The sequence below is a fragment of the Gouania willdenowi genome, chromosome 2 (assembly GCF_900634775.1).
Source record: "Gouania willdenowi chromosome 2, fGouWil2.1, whole genome shotgun sequence".
Classification (NCBI taxonomy): domain Eukaryota; kingdom Metazoa; phylum Chordata; class Actinopteri; order Blenniiformes; family Gobiesocidae; genus Gouania; species Gouania willdenowi.
The window spans coordinates 8,631,830-8,652,343 of NC_041045.1; the positions used below are offsets into that span (position 1 = coordinate 8,631,830).

At 35.6% G+C, this 20,514-nt stretch overlaps 1 protein-coding gene and 1 long non-coding RNA gene across 7 annotated transcripts in view; both read left to right on the forward strand.

Annotated features, from left to right (window-relative positions):
* LOC114475571 (receptor tyrosine-protein kinase erbB-4-like) overlaps nucleotides 1-20,514 on the forward strand; it is a 344,779-nt gene that overhangs the window by 162,355 nt on the left and 161,910 nt on the right. The window lies entirely within an intron of this gene.
* LOC114475644 (uncharacterized) lies at nucleotides 3,029-18,622 on the forward strand. The gene is made up of 4 exons (XR_003675491.1): nucleotides 3,029-3,038; nucleotides 3,941-3,947; nucleotides 8,648-8,655; nucleotides 18,374-18,622. It is a non-coding gene; the product is annotated as an uncharacterized LOC114475644 (long non-coding RNA).

Sequence of the window (20,514 nt, forward strand, 5' to 3'; positions counted from 1 at the left end):
GTTACGTACTTTTGATCTGTGAGTACTTTTCCCAGTTTGAGCTTGGCTCTTTAGTTCCAATTAAGGAAAATTCACACGCAGCGACAGCACATAATGTCTGTGAGAATTATGTGCTAATAATTAATGGAGGGCTCTTTCCTCCCGCAAACTGCATCATAAAATACTCAAGACAGGGTGTGAAGAAGCATGTGAAAACACCAAAGGGTAATAATGTGTATAAAGCGTTACGCTCTCGTAGCTGAAGTGGGCAAATCTACAAAACGACTGTAGTGGGAGAGTGTGAAGTCGTTTGCAGGTGCTCCGAACTCAAATTACCGTCTTGTTATGACCTCATGCGTCCTTTAAAGTTGAAATATGGACATTTTGTAGAATTAAAGCCAAATATTATTGAAGTTAGAGATGATCATGTCTGTCTCTACATCTCAGGCCAACGGAAGCACACTCGAATACAAATGCAATAATAGGATTTGAAAGGGAGTAAGAGAATGACCTCAAAACACCTTAGATCCCAGTGAAATTGGCCACTTGAATTGATTTATGTGACCAAAACCATCTGATTCCTCATATACATTATTTTAATCTCTGATGTAGAAATATGTGCCACCTTGACCTTTATTTTCTGATTTTATTTTTTTATTTTTTAATCTCGTCTGCACATACTGTCAAAGGTCAATACTACATGTAGTGACAGTTAAGCATGTTTTATTATTTTAATGACATAAATGCATTTATTTTATTGCATAAATGTGACCATCACCAGCTTTTCCTCAGGAAGGGTAAGAAACACTTTATTAAAGGGAAGATATAAAAGGAGAGGGTAGTGTTAGGGGGAAAGAACAGGGGATAGGGAGTTAGGGTGTGACAATGGAAGGAGTGGGGAAAGTAAGTAGTCAATTATTTTGGCGTAAATATAATGATGAGGCCGTGATTTTCTTTTCACGTCTTTATTGTTTCCCTTGATCCAAAACTTATGATTCTTAGGTTTTTACAGTCGCTTCACAACCTTTAAACAATGAGAACGTTCATCAAAAAGTTTTCAATCTTTTCCCGTCGTGTGATTGGTTCAACCCAGTCTCACGGGGAATTGCGAAATTGTCACGAAAATGAATCGCATCTAAATGTAAATCCGAACCCTAACCTTGAGTTGAGAACCACATTTTCCCACAGTCATTAAATCGCGACTCACTACTTTTTTTTTTTTTTTTTTTTTTTTTAGAATTTAACCAACCAAATTAAGTCTCTCAAAAGCATCTGTTGAAAACACTTTTTTTATTTTTTAAACATACAGTAAATCTATATATTTTCCTGTGCAACATGCATTTCACAGCATGCCTGTCAAAAGAAAAGTTTCTTTCAAAATAAAAGCCAAGTCCAACATGAGACATTAAAAATGTATTTATTTTTCACCAGCTGTCCATGACCCTTCCAGTACAGGTCCACAACCCACCAGTTGAGAATGGCTGAACTCAAACTAAAAACTACATTTTCACATTAAGTTGCAGCACTTTATTTCTCCTTATTTATGCAATTGTTTCATTTTCATTACGTTTCACAGGAAATCATCATGTTTTTTGGATCCTATTTGCGTTTTTGAACCTTTCACAACCCATATATACATGCATCTGTAAACCCGAACATTCAAAGTAATTAAAGAGATTAAGTAGTTTATATTCAGAGTTAGAGAAAAAGTTCTACTAACTTAATTAGGTGAGTTAGTTCAACTAATATTTTTGAGTAAATGGATATTTGCTATAACTATATTTGTTTATGAGTAAGCATAACTTCAAAACACAACTTAAGTACAACTTAATAGAATCAAATAATTACATGCTATGAATGATAAAGTCCTGTTATGTTTGTTGTTTCAAATAGGGATTATTTAAAAATAAACTTTTATTTAACTGTTATCAAAAAGTACAAGTAGCCACTCATCCATCCAATCGATTGCCTTCATTTTTTTGAGTTCTCGTAACTCTACAGTGATACCAAACTTAACATTTCACATTGTTTTAAAAGTGCAGCCGTATGTACAGTAACTCTACTTTGACTACATCTATTTATCTGTGTGGGTTTGAAGCGCCCTGACCATGTGTGTCTGTGGCCTGACCGTGTGTTTGCGCCCTGACCATGTGTGTCTGTGGCCTGATCATGTGTGTCTGTGGCCTGACCGTGTGTGTTTGCGCCCTGACCATGTGTGTCTTCGCCCTAACTATGTGTGTCTTCGCCCTGACCGTGTGTGTCTGCGCCCTGATCATGTGTGTCTTCGCCCTGATAGCGTGTGTCTGCGCCCTGATAGCGTGTGTCTGCGCCCTGATAGTGTGTCTGTGCTCTAAGAGCAGTGCTGTCCTCAGAGTGAGAGGTGGTATTTACATGGAGAGACAGAAAGTGGCAAAGGACAGAGCTGACAGAGAGGTCAAGTACTCCTCTGTTCTCCTTTCTGTTCGTTTGAAGCTATTGGGGGGGAAAAGGCTGTAACACAGCCTCTTCACTATAATGACAACGCGGTACCAAGCGTCAGGAAGGGGCGTGTTCACCCGGCGGAGTGTAGACTTTCATTAGCCTCCTGAACCAGATGAGGGGCTTGTAAAAGGTTGGGATTGGGAGCTGTTTTCACCCCTCATACGCAGCAGCGGCAGTCATAATTACAGCTTTTAATTCTAAGAAAATGAGCACCCTGATTGTAGCAGCCAGAAACCCTGCCAGATAGGAACGCACTGTGCCCATTTGTCTTTTACAGCTCATTATTTGGTGGAGTTCAAGACAAAAAAAGTCCTTTCTGCGTTATGTTCTCGACATTATAAGCAGACAAAATATTCACTACCTGTCAAGTTTTGGATTTTAAACCGCCTAAATGAAAACATAAAAAGGTTATATGAAGCACATTTTACTTACAAGTCAACACATTGCATATTTACTGTTAATTTCACATTGCTTATTTAAGTTAGACATTTACATTTTATTTTCATTACATATTTTCTTGTGTGTGTGTATATATATATATTTTTTTTTTGTCAAAAAAGAAATGGACAACAACAATGGTAAATACAGAAAATACGTGACAGTCATAAGTTAAAAGCTAGTTTAAAAAGGTCAAATGATGGGAAAATGATGATGCATTTGATTGTTGTCTGGTCATTAAAATGCAGCCTCTGCTGGATATAAAGCTGGAGTTTTAGGGTTTTTTTTTAGGTGGGGCGCTCACGTTGAACATGTCGACACGCCCCCCATGAATTGATTGACGTAAGTACCTAATTAATTAATCCAATAAATTGTTGACAGGATGGTGTTTTTTGATCAAAACCTGTAGCTTAAATCTAATGTTCTTAACTTTTCTTTATACGCTGTCATTGTTTTCAAGGAGTTGCACTGTATAACAGTGTATTTATAGTACATTTTGGCAAATTCTTTATCAATATTCTTGTTCAAAGCTTTTCTTTTGCACTCTATACTGTTCACCTATAAAAGTAGGTAAATAAAAATACAGACCTTTTCTCTAAAATGATAAATAACTGAGATTAATAATCATGATTAAAAAATATTGATCAAAATAATTGTGATACTCATTTTGGCCATAATTGTGCAGCCCTGCTACACAATGTCCGTTGATCATTTAAAAAACAAAAAAAAATAATGATTTACTCAGTAACAGTTGGGTGTAGAAATGTAACAAATTACTTATTTTAAAAAGTAGTTATAAATATACTCAATTACCCATAAAAGCAACTCAATTGCAGTAATGTGAGGACTTACTTTCACCTCTGCATGCTGTTACCTGTGTGCTGGAAACGGATGATTGAAAATTCATTATAATTGTTCAAATATTGTGAAGATTGCTCGAAATGCATAGAAATAAAGTTCATTTTCTATTTCTATGATAGAATATAGAGTGAATATTAGAATGGAGTGTTGGACCAGATCCCTGTAGGACATGTGGCCTCAGTCTGGATGTGGTCCGTCTGCCTCCCACACACACGTTTAGTCATGGTTGTGTAGCCTGTAGCACCACAGACCTGTTGAGTCCACGTCCCATTCTAATGCAGCACATAATACACAAACATATGCACGGACACAAACACATCGGATTGTGTTTTTACCGCACGTATACGATTTTTTTTTTTTATTGTTTCCTCCATTTGATCAAAGCTGACATGTTGCAGAGCAGAGGTCTTAGAGGTGAAATTAAAGTCTTGCTGCTTCCCTGGCTTGGAGGGGCGGGGGTGCGGGGGAAAGTGATTACCGTTAAATTAAAAGGTACGACCATAAAAAGCGCGCCGCAGCCGATTCTTCGCTATTCATCAAAATGATCCCGCGGCGCGTCTTTTGCTTATCAAATTGTAAAATATTGTCCATGACACTGGCTTAAAAGGGGCGTAATTAATGTACTAAATCAAATCTGAATCACTCCGTGCAGAGTGGCCCTGCTGGGACGCCGTCATTATCACAAATTATGGTGGCAGATGCACACGGGGCTGAGAGGAATGTATGAACGCATCTGAGTGTCAAAGCGCGTGGCATTTTTTCTAACTCGCACGTGGTTTTATTGAGGTTTAAATGCATCAGTTTGACGGCGCCACACATTCCTGTGCAGGGTTTTAAAAGAGGCCACGCTGCACTGCAAGGCAATCCTTGTATTGAGCAGAATACGTTATAATATGAAGCCACAAAAACACAAATCAATAATGGAGTTTCTGGTGTCCCAGTCGTTTCTTCTAAAACTTCCCATGAACCCAGTAAAATCCTTATAAACTGTTACATTATGAGAACAGTGTAACCATGCACTTAGATCCCTGTTTGAAGGATACATTTATGTATGCGTAGTGCATTTCCATGACATTTCTTTAAGTTTTTTTCCTTTGGCTTACAGTGATTTATACAACTTTTCTCTGGTGCACTTTAAACACTGAGCACTAGAAAAGTTGAACTTTTCAGTCTGCAGAGAAATGGGATGTTCTACCAAGTAAAGGAGGTTTTTTTTACATTAAAAAATGAGTTTATTTGAAAAGTTATTAACAAATACTATGAGTTAAAATGGTTATAGTTAGTTGTTTGTACTAACTTTGAATCAAAAGGTTCAATATTACCAACTTTTTTTAGCAGGTTAGTTGCTAGGGTAAAACATAGGGAACTTTTCCTTTTAAAATTGAAAATTATTTTTGCTTTTAAAATTTAATTAAGAGTTCATGATTTGCATGCAATTATTTAGGAAGAAAGCTTCTGATACTGGAGAAAAGGGAACAGAAGTGCTTAAATTTGATTGCAGTAAACAAAACAAAAAAGACTATTCACTTCTTTAAAAAAAAAAATGGCAATATTATTTATTTTTTTAATTATTCAATATTTTTTTTTTCAAACAAAATCAAGTTGAAATTGCAATATGGCTGAAAATATACCCTTGAATGCATGTTTTTGTACAATACCACTCAATTTTTCACAGTAAACAGATTAACAGAGAGAGAAATATGAAATATTGCTCAAAATGACATAAAATGATGTGATATGACATGGACTAAATCCTCACCAACACCTTTTGGGACAATATTACATGTTTACATGCAAAAATATTTTAAAAAATACACAAAATTACTCCAAAAAAACATAAGACTACTGAAATGCAAAAATACATAAATTGACTCCAAACATTTATAAAATAACAAAAATACTGAAAAAGTTGCTCCAAAAACATAAATACACAAAATGACAGAACAATATACATAAGACAACAAAAATGACTCCAAAAACCTGAAATAACAACAAAAATACACAAAATTACTTAAAAAAAACAAAAACAAATCTTCTAAAATGTGCATAAAGATATTTGAAAAATATAGAAATTGACTCCAAACATTTCTAAAACAACAAAAATACAGCAAAAGTTCCTCCAAAAACACAATCTGACAACATAAATACAAAAAATGACAGAAAAATATACAAAACGAGAACAAAAGCACAGAATCCCTTTGTTCTTCCCTGCATTATTGCTCATTACATTAGTTTATAAATTACATTTTGTGGCCCCTCCTGTCATAAAAAAGTGCCCAAATCTGGTTTTACATTTATAAACTAAGCAAATGTATTTTAAAGTACAGAGTAAAACATTATTTTTCTAGGTAGTGAGTCAACGATACTGTTCTAGAATGAAAGTTCTCTGTAATTGTCATCGTGTGTGATCGTCCAGGGAGGGCAGCGCAGGCTGATATTTTTCATTTCAAGTTTGACATTTTTGCTTCCTATATGACACACAAACCATGTAGTTCCGTGCTCTGAGGAGGATTTTTTTAATCATCTGACATTTCAACAAATACCAAAGACAGAGCAGTTTTTTGTGAAGTCTATTGCACTGGTGTTTTGATTAAATATTTCCAACTGATATTAAATTCTCGTCAGAGCTCAAACTGAACATCCCAGTTTTAGTTCAAGTAAAAATCACTGACCGCACAAAGACTCTGTTTATCGGCAGATGAATGGATATGACAATTATTTGACTGATTCATTTATTTATTGATTTACTGACCTGTTACGTCTGTTAAACACAACAAACAAATATTAAGAGGAGGAGAGCAAATGACTCAATTTAGCACACATAATATGATTTACTGATTTTTGGGTCATTTAACCAGCAGGTCTTAACTGTCACAGCTTTACTCGCAGATGGCTGTTCTTATTGTTGGAGGAGGAGATGAAGTTATGTAGAAAAGAAAAATAATTTATTTTTTTCCCACTTCAGTCAAACATTTAGGGCTGTGCAATTAATTGAAATTTTATTACAATTTTGATTATTACACTTAACGATTGCACAATAACATAATCGCGAAAAGACTATCATTAGTTTTTTTTTTTTCATTTTTTTCATTTTAATTGTACATGTGTTTCATTTGCTAAATTAAACAAACTTTGATGATTTGGAATATCTGCAAAGAATAAAGTGTGAAACACATGAGAAAAAAGACGACAAACTTTGAGTTGTTTAATACACGACACATCACGTGCAAGAAGTGTTTAGTTTTGTGCAAAAGTAAACATACTTGATTTTAGTGTTTAAAGGATTTTATTTACGTCTAAAGGATATTTTACGTTGTTTTGTACAACAAAATAAATAACTTTTTGCTTGACAGTCGTTTGAATAGACGAGAATGATCGTGATTATTGTTATTTCTATCATCGAGCAGCCGTAGAATCAATCAAAAATTACAAAAAAAAAATTGTTTTATCATTTTTTTAAATTTTTTTTTACTTCATCTGCTGTTCTTCTTGTTTGTCTTTCTCACAGACAGCCTCTCATACTGTGTTTCTCCTGCTTGTGTTTGCATTTATTTGCTGTAACTGCGTTCCTGGTTAATTCATATTAACTTGCCTCACAAATCTAAATCTGTTCCTATTTATTTTTGCTGTGTTGCTTTTGTTCGTTTGCTTCTACTTTCTACCGCTCGTCACAGATGACGCTTTTTCCGAACGCTTGTGTAGCCCTGAGATGTCCATCACTTGTGTTTGTCAGTTACTGCTCTGACTTGCATTATTAATGAAATATACGACTACATCTGGCTGTGTGGAAGCTCTGCACAGGACAATCTGCTTTTTAGACAAGCACAAGTCTGTCTCTATTTAGTTTTAGTGTAACATATCATGTCGTTGTGCTGCTGGAAACCAGAGCAATCACCTCATTTGATACAACAACACACGGATTTTCAACAATTAATGTTGGCAGCTAACTGCAGTTTGTGAGATACAGATCTATCTATCCTCCAAAGAAACACATACGTTCCTTTTTCCTCAGGGGGTACTTGAGAGAGCGAGAGAGAGAGTGTAGAAAATTACAAATGAAAACATCAAAAATATGGGGTTTTATCATATTTATTTTTAGTTAAAAATTATAATCATACTAAATATTACCAGCAACACACAAAAACGACAACAAAGACACAGTAAATGAGAGAAAAATACACAGGATCACAACAAAATACACAAAAATAACAGAGAAACGTACAAAATGACAGAAGAAACAACCAAAACGACACCAAAAACACACACACTAATACAATAATAATACCAAAACAACAACAAAAAAATACTGAATAATAAAAAGAACAGATAAACAACAACAAAATACACAAAATGAGACCAAAATCACGCACACACTAAGAGAGAAAAATACCTACTATTACCAGCAACACACAAAACAACAACAACAAAGACGCACTAAATGAGCACAGGAACACTACAAAATACACACAAGTGACAGAGAAACATACAAAACGACATAAGAAACAACCAAACGATACCAAGAACGCACACAATGAGATAGAATAATTAAAATAATACCAACAACACACAAAATAAGAGAAAAATATACTGAATAATGAAACAAATAACAACAAAATACACAAAATGACACTAAAAACATACAAAATGGATCTAAAAACACACAAAATGACACCAAAAACACAGAAATCTAGAGTAGAACATAAACTGAAAATACAAGGATCAGTGCTGGCTCCACATCAGGAGGGAGGTGATAAAAAATTATAGAAATAACTATGTTCAGGACGCACTAAATACTGTTTCTTTCCACTTATTTACATAGTTAGATTCTTTAAAATGTGTGTTATCACTCATTCCACGATGTTCTATAGTTTTTTTTAACAGCATTCAGAGCAAAATGTGTTCGTTGGACATCAGGAATAAGATTCAGGAATAAGTAAATGAATAACGTCTTTAAGCTGCAGCTGTTTCAAGTTCAATTATTGTTTGTTTTTTTATATTTCAGACTCAGTTTTTTATATTTATCTTGTTTGTAGTGCCTTACTCCAGAGGTAGGCAACTTTTATGTCAGCGGTGGCCACAAAAATGTGTTCAGAGGTCACATGATCAACATTTATATCAGCATTTACAACAATGAGTGATATGAGCATAAATACAGGACAGAACAAAGAGTTTTAATAGTCATTTTGTGTGTTTTTATGTCATTTTGTGTATGTTTGTTGTTGTCTTGCTCGTTGTGAAGCATTTTGTGCATTTCTGGAGTCCTATTGAGCATTTGTTCTGTAAAATATATGTTTTTTGGAGTCATATTGTGTATTTGTGTTGTCATTTTGCATTTTTCTGAGTAATTTTTGTGCATTTCTTGTCTTTTGATGTGCTTCTCTTGTCATTTTCTGTAATTTTGTGTGTTACTGTTGCAGTTTTGTTCATTTTTGTAGTAGTTGTGTGTGTTGTGTGAGTATTTTCTGTGTATTTCTTGTTTTTTTACTGTGTTTTCCTGCAATGTTGTGATTATTTGTATTTTCTTAATATATTCTTGCTTTTGTTTCGTGTATTTTTCTGTCATTTTGTACGTTTACTTTGGGGGACACATAAAATTCGATAGAGGGCCGCATGTGGCCCCCGGGCCGCCAGTTGCCTATGTTTGCCTTATTCTAATAAAATTCAGAATTTGTATTTTGAACCTATTACTAAGATGTATATCGTTTTATTTACACGTTTGTGTGTTTTTATGCGTATCTGATAGATTGATAGATTTCCTTTATTGTCTGTCTATTTGTCTGAAACGCTAGCCTGCTATTCTTTTTCCAATCATCCAAACACAAACAGGCTGTGGAAGCAACTGCACACACACACGCACACACACACCCCACACACACACACACACTTTGTGTCACTGCAAATCAGGACATCCATCTCCAATTAGGGCACTTTGATTCCAGAGTAATGAAATCATTTGGAGCTGAACGCCGTGCTGCACCGGCATCAATGACGCCCGCTGAAATCATTTTACACTCTCATAAAATGGGTATCAAATATTCACACACACACACACACACACACACTGACCCAGGCGTTATAGAGAGACGAGCTAGTTCAGTTCTGGCTATAATCAGTCCCACGGCTGCCTGTGTACCTGGTCTGAATGCAGTGTTGGTGAAAAGACGATAAGAGTGGAAATTATTTATCAGGGTTTTTCTCCCTAGTTTCTGTTCAGACTCCTCCATGATTTAAATTATACATACCGTACCTAACAACCTGTTTCTCTATGAAGGGGGTGAAAAGTATATATTTATATATGTCTGTGTCTATCGTACATGTATGATCAAGCAAACCTATAACCAGTCATCTTGGGACTATTGCTTTCTTGGCGACTTCTCTCTTTTCTGTTTTGTTTTTGTCCAATATTTGTATTGGTTTTTTACAGTGGGAAAGTACAAGGCATCAGTGGTCATCCCTCAGTTGGATCAAACATAACATGAATCCAAGGAGCATTGGAAGCAAATCATTCCCTCACAACCATTCACACCACAAACAACAAGGTGGACAAGACAATCAAGTGTCAAAGGGCTAAAATAATTACAATTCAAAGAAAAACCGAAAAAGGGACTTAACAAATTAACAAGAAAATAAAATAACAAGGAAAATTCAAGGAAAATGAAATAAATAAATAATAATAGACATAATCAGCAACTCGGTTTATTGTGTTTCAGCTTCAATGTGCAAGGTATCTATATGCAGTAAAAAAAATAAGGTAGCCAGATTTTTATAAAAGGCCTGTAAGGAACCATTCAGGGAGAATCTGATTTTCTCGAGTCTCACGCATTGCAAAATCTCCTGAATCATCTATTATGTGTAGGTCGGGATGCAGGCGTCCATTTGAGGAGGATGAGCCTCAGGATTACTATTGCAGCAACACATCATCAGTAGGGTAAAACTAACCTGTTTCACGACGGTCTAAACACAGCTCACGTCCCTTTTGGGGCAAACAAGTGATGGGGGCAATCCAAAAAGAGCGACAAGGGGGTCAAGGTTCACTGTGCGACCAAGGACCGTTCTCAACATGTCGTAAATGGCACAGCAAAATTCAAAAAGTTTGGGGCGCGACCAAAACATGTGCATGAGATCATCTCTTACAGGAGTCCGCTCTATCTGGATGAATCTTAGCTCACCTTGCATTAGTGAAGGATGTGTGAACAAGATTAAAGATACGGCTCCATTGTTCATCAGATATAGTTATTTGGAGGTCTCGATCCCAGACAGTTCTCAGGGAATTCAGGGAGGTCTGGTTCATTCTAAAAATGTAATCGTATAAGATTGAAGTCAGGTATTTTTGAGTTATTTTTAGACAGAGAAGGGAATCCATCAAAATTAGGAAAGTGAGGGAATTGATTTTGCAAAAAATGCCGGATCTGGAAGAAACGGAATAAAAGAGATTGAGAGAGAGTGAATTTTTTTTTTGACAAGTCTGCGAATGTAGGGAAAATACCATCCCATCAATATTCTCATTTCTGCACGTGGTCTTGAAATTTTGAGGAGAAAACAAACAAACCGTTGACGTTTAAGTTCAATCTTCAATGTTTTTGGCTCTTATTTCTACCGTTTGCATTTTGAAGCTACATTTACCTGCGATGTAACACTAGCTGTGTTTCTATTAACCTTTGAAATGCGCAAAATCTAAATAGCGCAATAAAAACTGGAAATGGAAACACCTGAGTTTTCGGAAAAACATTGAAATCTAGTTAAAAAGTAGTAAATAATGTAGGCCTCATAGATCAATAAAACAAAGAATGTTTGCACAAAAAAAAAAAGATCTAAAAGGTTGAAATTTGCACTTGAAAGTTAATTGTTTTGATCTCAACTGTAATATCTCATGGATAATGTAGGAAATTGTCAGAATTATCACGGTATGAAAGAAGTAAAAATACTCTTTATGTCACTTTTTTATGTCATTTTGTGTGTATTTTGTTGTTGTTTATTTGTTCTTTATTATTTAGTATATTTTTCTCTTATTTTATGTGTCTGTGTTGTTGTTTTTGTGTGTTGTTGGTATTATTTAAATTATGCTCTGTGTGTGTGTGTTTTTGGTGTCGTTTTTTATGTTTCTCTGTTATTTTTGTGTATTCTGTAGTGATCTTATGTGTTTTCCTCAAATTTTTTGTCTTTGTTGTCATTTTGTGTTGCTGGTAATAGTAAGTATTGTTCTCTTGTAGTGTGTGTGTTTTTGGTGTAATTTTGTTGTTGTTTCTCTGTTCTTTTATTATAATTTAGTGTTTTTTTCTCTTATTTTGTGTTTTTGTTGTTGTTTGTCTGTTCTTATTATTGTTTAGTATATTTTTCTGTTATTTTCTTATTTTGTGTGTTTTTGTTGTTGTTTGTTCTTATTATTACTTAGTATATTTTTTTCTTATTTTCTTATTTTGTGTGTTTTCTTTGTTGTTTGTCTGTTCTTATTATTACTTAGTATATTTTTTTCTTATTTTCTTATTTTGTGTGTTTTTGTTGTTGTTTGTCTGTTCTTATTATTACTTAGTATATTTTTCTCTTATTTTGTGTGTTTTTGTTGTTGTTTTGTGAGTTGCTGTTAATATTTAGTATGATTATCATTTTTAACTAAAAATGAACACAATAAAACCCCATATCATCTAACCCCATTTGAGAAACACTGCTCTATGGGACTCCACATCCCACAATGCAAAGCGAGGAAAGATCAAAACAAACATTGTAGCCGCAATTTCAACCTTTTAGATCCTTTTTTTAAATTTATCTGATGTAAAGGTGTCGTCTCCAGCAGCTTTTAAAGCAGTAGTGAGTGTAGATTTTATTAAAAACTGCAAGTAGAAGTATGATTAATGTCCTCGCTGGCCGCTCATAATGCAGTCATTACCAGTAAGTGATACTTGGTTTCCACACGTTCACCCTTTTCCACATTGGGAATTCATGCATTTTGTCTTCTTTTGCATTGACATAAATGGATTATCCATGCCAGCTCTCGTATTGTCTACCTTTGGCTGCATCTTAGCTCTGCGCTGGGCCCAATCATCAATCACTTGGAAAGGCTATTAAGCACCTTTTATTCACCAAAGGAGTGAGCTGTTGTTGGTTTGAGGAGCAGACTCATCACAGCTCTAATGTCACCCACTGCTCAGGGTCTGCATGGGATCATTGGCTACGTTTACATTCAGAATAAAAGTAAAATCCTCTTTAAACTGACCTTGTGCACCACAGGTAGGCAACTTTTACCACAGCGTGGCCACAAAAATGTGTTTGTTTGATCAGGGAGTCACATGATCAACATTCATGTTAGCATTTAGAATAATGAGCGATCTGAGCATTAACACAGGAAAGAACAAAGAGTTTTTATCGTAATTTTGTGTGTTTTTCTGTCATTCTGTGTATGTTTATTGTTGTCTTGCTCATTGTGAGGCATTTTGTTTATTCCTATAGTCCTTTGTGTACTTTTTCTGTCAATTACATGTTTTTGGAGTCATATTGTGTATTTGTGCTGCCATTTTGCATTTTATGTAATTTTGTTATTTTGCTTGTTTGTGAGTACTGTGGGTTTGTGAGTCATTTTTTGTGTTTTTCTTGTTTTTTGTGTACTTGTCATTTTCTGTAATTTTATATATTTTTCGGGTAATTTTGTGTATCACTGTCATCGTTTTGTTCATTTTTGTTGTAGTTTTGTGTTTTTTGGGGTATATTTTTCGGCATTTTTTTGTATTTTGTATTCTTACTTTTGTTTTGTGTATTTGTCTGTCATTTTGTATGTTTACTTTGGGAGCCACATAAATTAAGACAGAGGGCCACATGTGGCCCCCGGGCCGCCAGTTGCCTATGTCTGTTGTAAACACTTAATTCCTAATGCTAAATTAAATCCGAATGAAGCTTAAACCCGTTTATTCTGATTTTTATTCTGAATTAAATAATTCCTCTATCTTGTAAACACTTAATTCCGCTTTAAGTTAATTCCGGTCGTTTTGCACGTGCTCAACTTGCCGCGATGACGAAATAGTCCAGGATGGCCGGCTGGACTTCAGCCAAGACTATTTATTTAATAAGAGCCTCAGAAGACATGGACATAATGAAAAGAGTGGATTGACGGAAGCATTAACTTGCGGAAATTCACACGGACATCATACGAGTGACACTGAAACCCAGAGACGGAGTAAATTCTGCCTCGTACTGCATTCACAGGCTGTAATATCACCAAGTTTATCATTGTACTGGTTGTTAGAGCTACTATCTTTACCAGGGAGCAAATATTTATTCCTGGTTATTGTTTTGCAGAGTTTTACGGCGATTTATTTACTGGTGATTAGTTCCCATCTTCCTTCAAAATAAAAGTAAAACAGTTACTTATGTGGTCTTTTATGTTGTAGCCAACAATAAAAGGGATTGTTCTCAGAACCCTTCCCAACCCCCAGACCTAAAGCAGAATTAAATAAAGCCAAATAAACCTGTTTTCCATGTAAACTTTAATTCAGAATTACCATTTCCATGTAAACGCGAAGCGGAACATTTTAATTCAGATTTAAAAAAAAAAAATATCATGTAACCGTGGCCAGGGGCGGAGTTTAGGTAATGTTGGTCAGGGGGGCACTGCAGGGGCACACTAAATTTCAAATAATAAAACAACCACTTAAAATCCCCAGTTGTTAATACTGTTTACCCTAAAATAATATAATTATTTACAATAAGGGAATTTCTTTTATATGTTGAAGCAACAAAACATGTTTAACATATATAGTTAATGCTATGAAATCGATTTTTCATATCTGCATGTGGATCAAATGCTTGCTCCGAAACTTCCTACCCAGTTTAAAGGTTTAAAACAGTGATGAATGCATGACTATTTATTTTAAAAGCATAAAAATAGTATATATTAGATATGGTTGTAAATTTATCACTGTTTCAACAAAAAATATATATAATTTACAAGCTACAATTTAATTTGTCCTTTGTGAATCTGGATGGGGTGGCATGTGCCACCCTGGGGCACCCCATTGGCCCCGCCCATGACCGTGGCCATTCTTAAAACCGCCCTTATGTGAGTTGACCATGAATAATGAGCCACTGAACAATGTGATGGAGGAGAGGAGTTAGGTGCAAAATGAGACACTGATATTCCTACTTGTTCTCTCCATATATATATATATATATATATATATATATATATATATATATATATATAGCCACCCGCCCGTGGCTGACATGCACTCGCTTTGTCACATAACTGCATTATGTAGGGTCCCCAAAGGCTACAGCATAATGCGATATGCCGTGCCACAGTTGCTAGTTTTCTACAACTAGAACGTTCAGTCTGGATCAAGCATCAGAAGCTGTGCTGCGTAGGAAATAGTTGAGGTTTTTTTTTTTTTTACCCCTCGCTAATGCTCCACAAATCATCGCTTTTGGTAATTTTAATTTCTGAGTCAGGGTCGTTACTGTAAATGTGTCTTGACACGCAGACGCCTCACGGACGCCGCTTTTTGAAAACCAGCCTATATGAGATTGTCGGGTTGTCTGAGACGATGAATATCAGCAGAAAAATCCAGCAGCACAGCAGCTGCTCCAGGCCCTCCCCTGGATATCAACGCACACACACGCACACAGCAACAGCGCCGTGTGTCATTCCAAAGTCAGTGACAACACTAACTGGCACTGTTGAAACTTAAACTGGTCCATGTTTGTGTCTGTCTCTGAAAACTGGCCCAAGAGTCTGAAAACCAAATGTGAGCCAAGACAATGAACAGCTTAGTTTATTTGGTCAAGAAAAACCATAATATATAAAGAAATGATATTTCAGAAGTAACAAAATACAACCATAAACATAGAGCCTTGTCCTTATGGGAGACATAGGCCTGGGGGCCACATGCGGCCCTCGGCTTAGTTTAATGTGGCCCCCAAAGTAGATGATACAGCAAAAAACACAAACAATTGCAACATTGTCAGAAGATACAGTTAAAGACAAGAGAAATAACTCCAAAAACACACAAAACTACTACAAAAATGAACAAAACGACGACAGTAATACACAAAATTACTCAGGAAAAATATATAAAAGACGACAACAAAAGTACACGAAGACAAGAAAAATATAGAAATACACAAAAAATACTCTAAACAAATGCAAAATGGTTGCACAAATACAAAACATAGTTAACAATTATTAAAATATATTTCATATCAAGCTTTCCCACATTTTACCATTTATAAAAATGTATACCAACACAAAAAAGGTTCAGACACCTACACTAAAAATATTAAAACCTATATTTTCATTGATTAGGAAGCCTAACAAGGTAACCAATAGATAGGAAATAAATTAGATTTTTTATTGTATTTTACAACTAATTTAGGACCTTTTAGCATTAGAGATGCTAACAGAAAGCTAACACAAGAGGAAGGTTCACTTTTATTAGGTTATTTATTCCATGCTCAGTAATTGTGATTATTATAATTTAACTTTAGCAATTGAGAATGTAATTGTAATTGACTTTCTGAAGATCCAAAATAATTATTTAACTGTAATTGGAAAAAAAAAAAAAATGCTGGTCACTGTATTTGTAAATGAATTGTAATTGAACATGGGTAATTGTAACTGAAAAATGTAATTGATCCCAACCATTGTTAGCTATTCATAGTTGCTATTGTGTCAAATAGTAATTTAGTGTCTTAACAACACCTCGTACGAAAAAACTTTTCAAAATAAAAACATAAAAACAACCCTGAAAATGTAAGAACAGATTATTGCTCTTTTAATCACAATAAGAAACATTTGACTTGTTAGAAGAGCAGTAAAACTAAGTAAATAATATAAGGAACACATTCTGAATATATTAGTTACAACTTTAACTTAATTTAATCAAACGACGTGAAATGAAAATATGTTTCTTTGATGAAACAACGTAATTTATTCAGTAAATTACCTCCTTTGACTCCAACCCGAGGCTATGATTTTTCAATTCTCGTCCTTTTTATTTACTTAATCACTTTAGAAAAGTCCTCAAAAACGGGATGAGTATTCGATTGTTGTTTAATGAAAATTGTGCTATACTTTGATTCAATACAAAGGATGATTGGAGATTATAAACCTGAGAGTGGTTTCAATTTGATGAGAAAAGACTTGACGGTGATTTCCCACGGTTGGTTTTTCTTTTCTTTCAAAGTCAACCGTTTTCCTTGTTGTTGTTGTTTTTTTTTCTTCATAAGGTTCCTTAAATTCTTGAATGTCACAGCCAAATGCTTTCCGCCTACTTCCAACAGCCAAACAGTCACACGAGGTGAAGGAGTGCATACTTTTCCTGCACAGCTCGTTGAGGTGAATTGGTAAACAGGTCCCCGCCCACCCATTGACTTTGCCGCTGTGTGGAGGAGTCAGATTGTCCCTCGACTCGAGTCCAATCACAATCTTCAGACTCGGCTCAGTCTTGCCAGTGACATGCGTCAACGCACTCTCCTTGACTCTGAGGCAGAGTGCACTATATGTATGGAAATGAGCCATAATCACCATAATAAGTGTCCCATCTCTTGTATTGTATAATGGTCTCATTCTACATTTTCCCCTGGATGCTGCCTTTATTCCTCTTTGATTTCTGTGTAACGTTCTTTACTTCGCTGCATTCTTCTTTTTCACCATTTCCAACTAAAATCCTCACTCATCCGGTTTACAGGCTCAAGGGCACTCGTAATCACATCTAAACGCTCAGATTTAAAGGGGCAAAATCACTTTGTAATGGTTTTGCTACAGTAATATACATTCCTTTAGCCTCATTCAGAGGACCAAAGTTAAAAAAGGTTATGTTTCCTCTCCCCCTTTTTATTCCACATTTTGTAAAAAGTCAGCTCCAAACGGGCAGTTGGATTTTTTTAACGTTGTGACGTCACAACACGGTAACTCCTCCTCCTGACTCCTCCTACCCTGTATAAGAATGTGAGCTCCTCCCTGTCAAACTATCTCACAGGTAAAACAAACACTACGGTTTAATATAGAATATATATTCCCCTCACCTCTTCTTCTGTTGTTATCCCATTTTTTCATCTATATACGGGGGCAAACCACAATTCTCCCGCTCCTGTCCTCCTATGTTAGTGTTATGTGTGATTGTCTTTTCATGTTTTCTTGGACGGGATGAAACTGAAATGAAATTTTGTTGCTTTGTTGCTCTGAAACATGTGCAATGACAATAAAGTTGATTCTGATTCTACATACTCTAAATGTGTTTTCTGCACTTAACCGCTCCGTGAGGAGCAGCGAGCAACAACAGTTTAGCGCCCATGCAGCAGTTCCACTTTTAGTAGCCGTTATATCGCCTTTGACTTGATCTGCCATGTTTGTGACACAATGCGGCGCAGCGGTTGGACAAAACAAATAATTATCTCCTTAAATGCACTAGTCCTGTGGTTAGTAGATATGAGGAGGAGAAGAATGTGACTTAGCAGCTAAACACTCCGGTGAGTGTTTGAAACAGCTGACTGACTCCGCTGCTGCTGCCACATACACCCTGAAGCAGCGCTGAGACAATAGCAATATCCTCCTAAATGTCCATATGTTTTACTGTAATGTGCAGTTTTTTGGATGAAAACAATAACACGTGTGTGCGAATAGCACCAGAAAAACACTATGGTGATCACTGATCGCCCTCACAACAGCGAGGCATGAAGTCTGCGTCTATAGGCACGCCCACTCATACATATGCATGAAGGTCCCAAAACAGCCTGTTTATAGAAGCGTCATGAAAGTGACTTTTCAGAGGCTAAAACTCCAGAAAACAGGCAAGTTTGGGAAAACAAAGCTCAAATACTAAGTTGTTGGGCTTCTTAGAACAAATGGAGATGGGTGAAAAATAGCATAATACTGGACCTTTAACATCGCTGCATATTTCATCTTACTTCCCTTTCACCTTTTCCTTGAGTTACATCCTCACTCAACTGGTTTACAGGATCAAGGGCATTAGTAATCACATCAAAACTCAGATTTAAATTCCAGTCCACATTCAACATTTCCATTCATCACCACCTGGTTTGGGTTTTCTGTTTTCATACACTTGTGGACAAAGGCCTAATGGGAGGCAGATCGAAGTCTCTATATTTTATCACTGTGAGATTACAAACTGCATGTTATTTCATTAGCTCAAATTTATGGTTCCGTGCAGCACGCTCACAGCTATTTCAGATAACTCGTCGACTACAAAGACATCACAACTCGTGCAGCCTTGGTTTTTCATGATTGAAAACAACATTTTCATTATTTTCTCAAATAAAAACTCTTTGCAGTCCCTCGCTGGCGTTGATGAGGAAGAGATTCAAAGTGTCTCAGTGTGATGGAATGGACACACACAGAAACAATGATGAAAACAAAGAAAAAGATGAGAAATTATGCATTTGTTTTGGATTTTACTTTGAGTGTTAATGGGTTAGAATAAATTAGCTTAAAGCTGGTGGGGATGATAACTAATATTTTTTAGACCTGTACCTGTATTACATCCAAATGATCTTCTCATCTAATTACTGATGCCATTGTGCCCCCAAAAACACAGACAATGTTACATTTTGTGGTGTTTTCACAGATTGAAGGTTGCGCAAAAACAATGGCGGATATCAATTAAAACGGCCGGAATTTGATGTCTCGCAGTGACTTCATATCATGGAGAACACCATACACAAAGCAGAACAAAACAACGTCAAGCGAATAACTGTCTTCCTTGTATAGCGAATAAAAACACCAAGAAACGTTTAAACTGCAGCACTATCTTTGCATTCTTCTACGTATTTTCCAAATCCCACAATGCAATGTGCAAAAGTTCAACTCATATGTCAACAAACCCAATGTTTGTGTGGAGTCGACGACAATCTAGCAAATAGCAACTTCAGACTTCAACATTTGTTTATAAGAGTTAGGAAAATACCACAGATTTATTTATCTGTGAAGCATAAACTACTCCTTTATCCGTGTTATATTTTTTTAGTCATCATCCCCACACAAACAGTAGGATCAGTGTAGATACTGTATTTTGTGGATTAATCTTATGCTATTCCTTCTTTGTTTAAAATCTAATTTAATTATTGATGAAATTAAAAGAGTCTCTTTAAATCAAGGACCACCACCTGTATAAATATTGCTCTCTTTTTTAGATATTATTAGTTCTGATTTAAAATAGTTTCCATGCATATTAGGACGAGGAAAGATAGAACAAATATAAATGGAATGGAACTGGCTAGAGGTGGGACGATTTATCGTGTGAGAAGATTTTGCGATATTAAAATGTCACAACAGGTATTGTCAAGGGTGGTAGTTGTATCACGACGTAGTCCAATTGAGTTAAAATGTTAATACCCTGGGTATGTAAGTATGTCCAGAGTTAAAGTCAAATTAAAGCATTTTAGAACTGCAATTTAAAAGAAAATGTTCTTTTTCAAGTATATTGTATTGTATCGTTATCACGATCATCTACCGTGTCACATCCTAAACTCATATCACACTACAATCAAACTTGCATATTAATTCTTTACACGCTTACTTAACAACGAAAACAAAGATTACTCCTCGTCGACGTAAACAGGTTAATGTTAATAAATGACATTGTTTACTTTGAAAAACAATCATTGGCTAAATTCACTCCTGACTCCCCACTTTAAACTAGCGAGGGAACGCGATACCAGTGAGATATTGAAAGCATCCTCATACTGTATATCTGGAGGGCGTAGAGCTACGACGTCACATGCCTGTTTCCAATCCTGCATTTATCCCTGTTA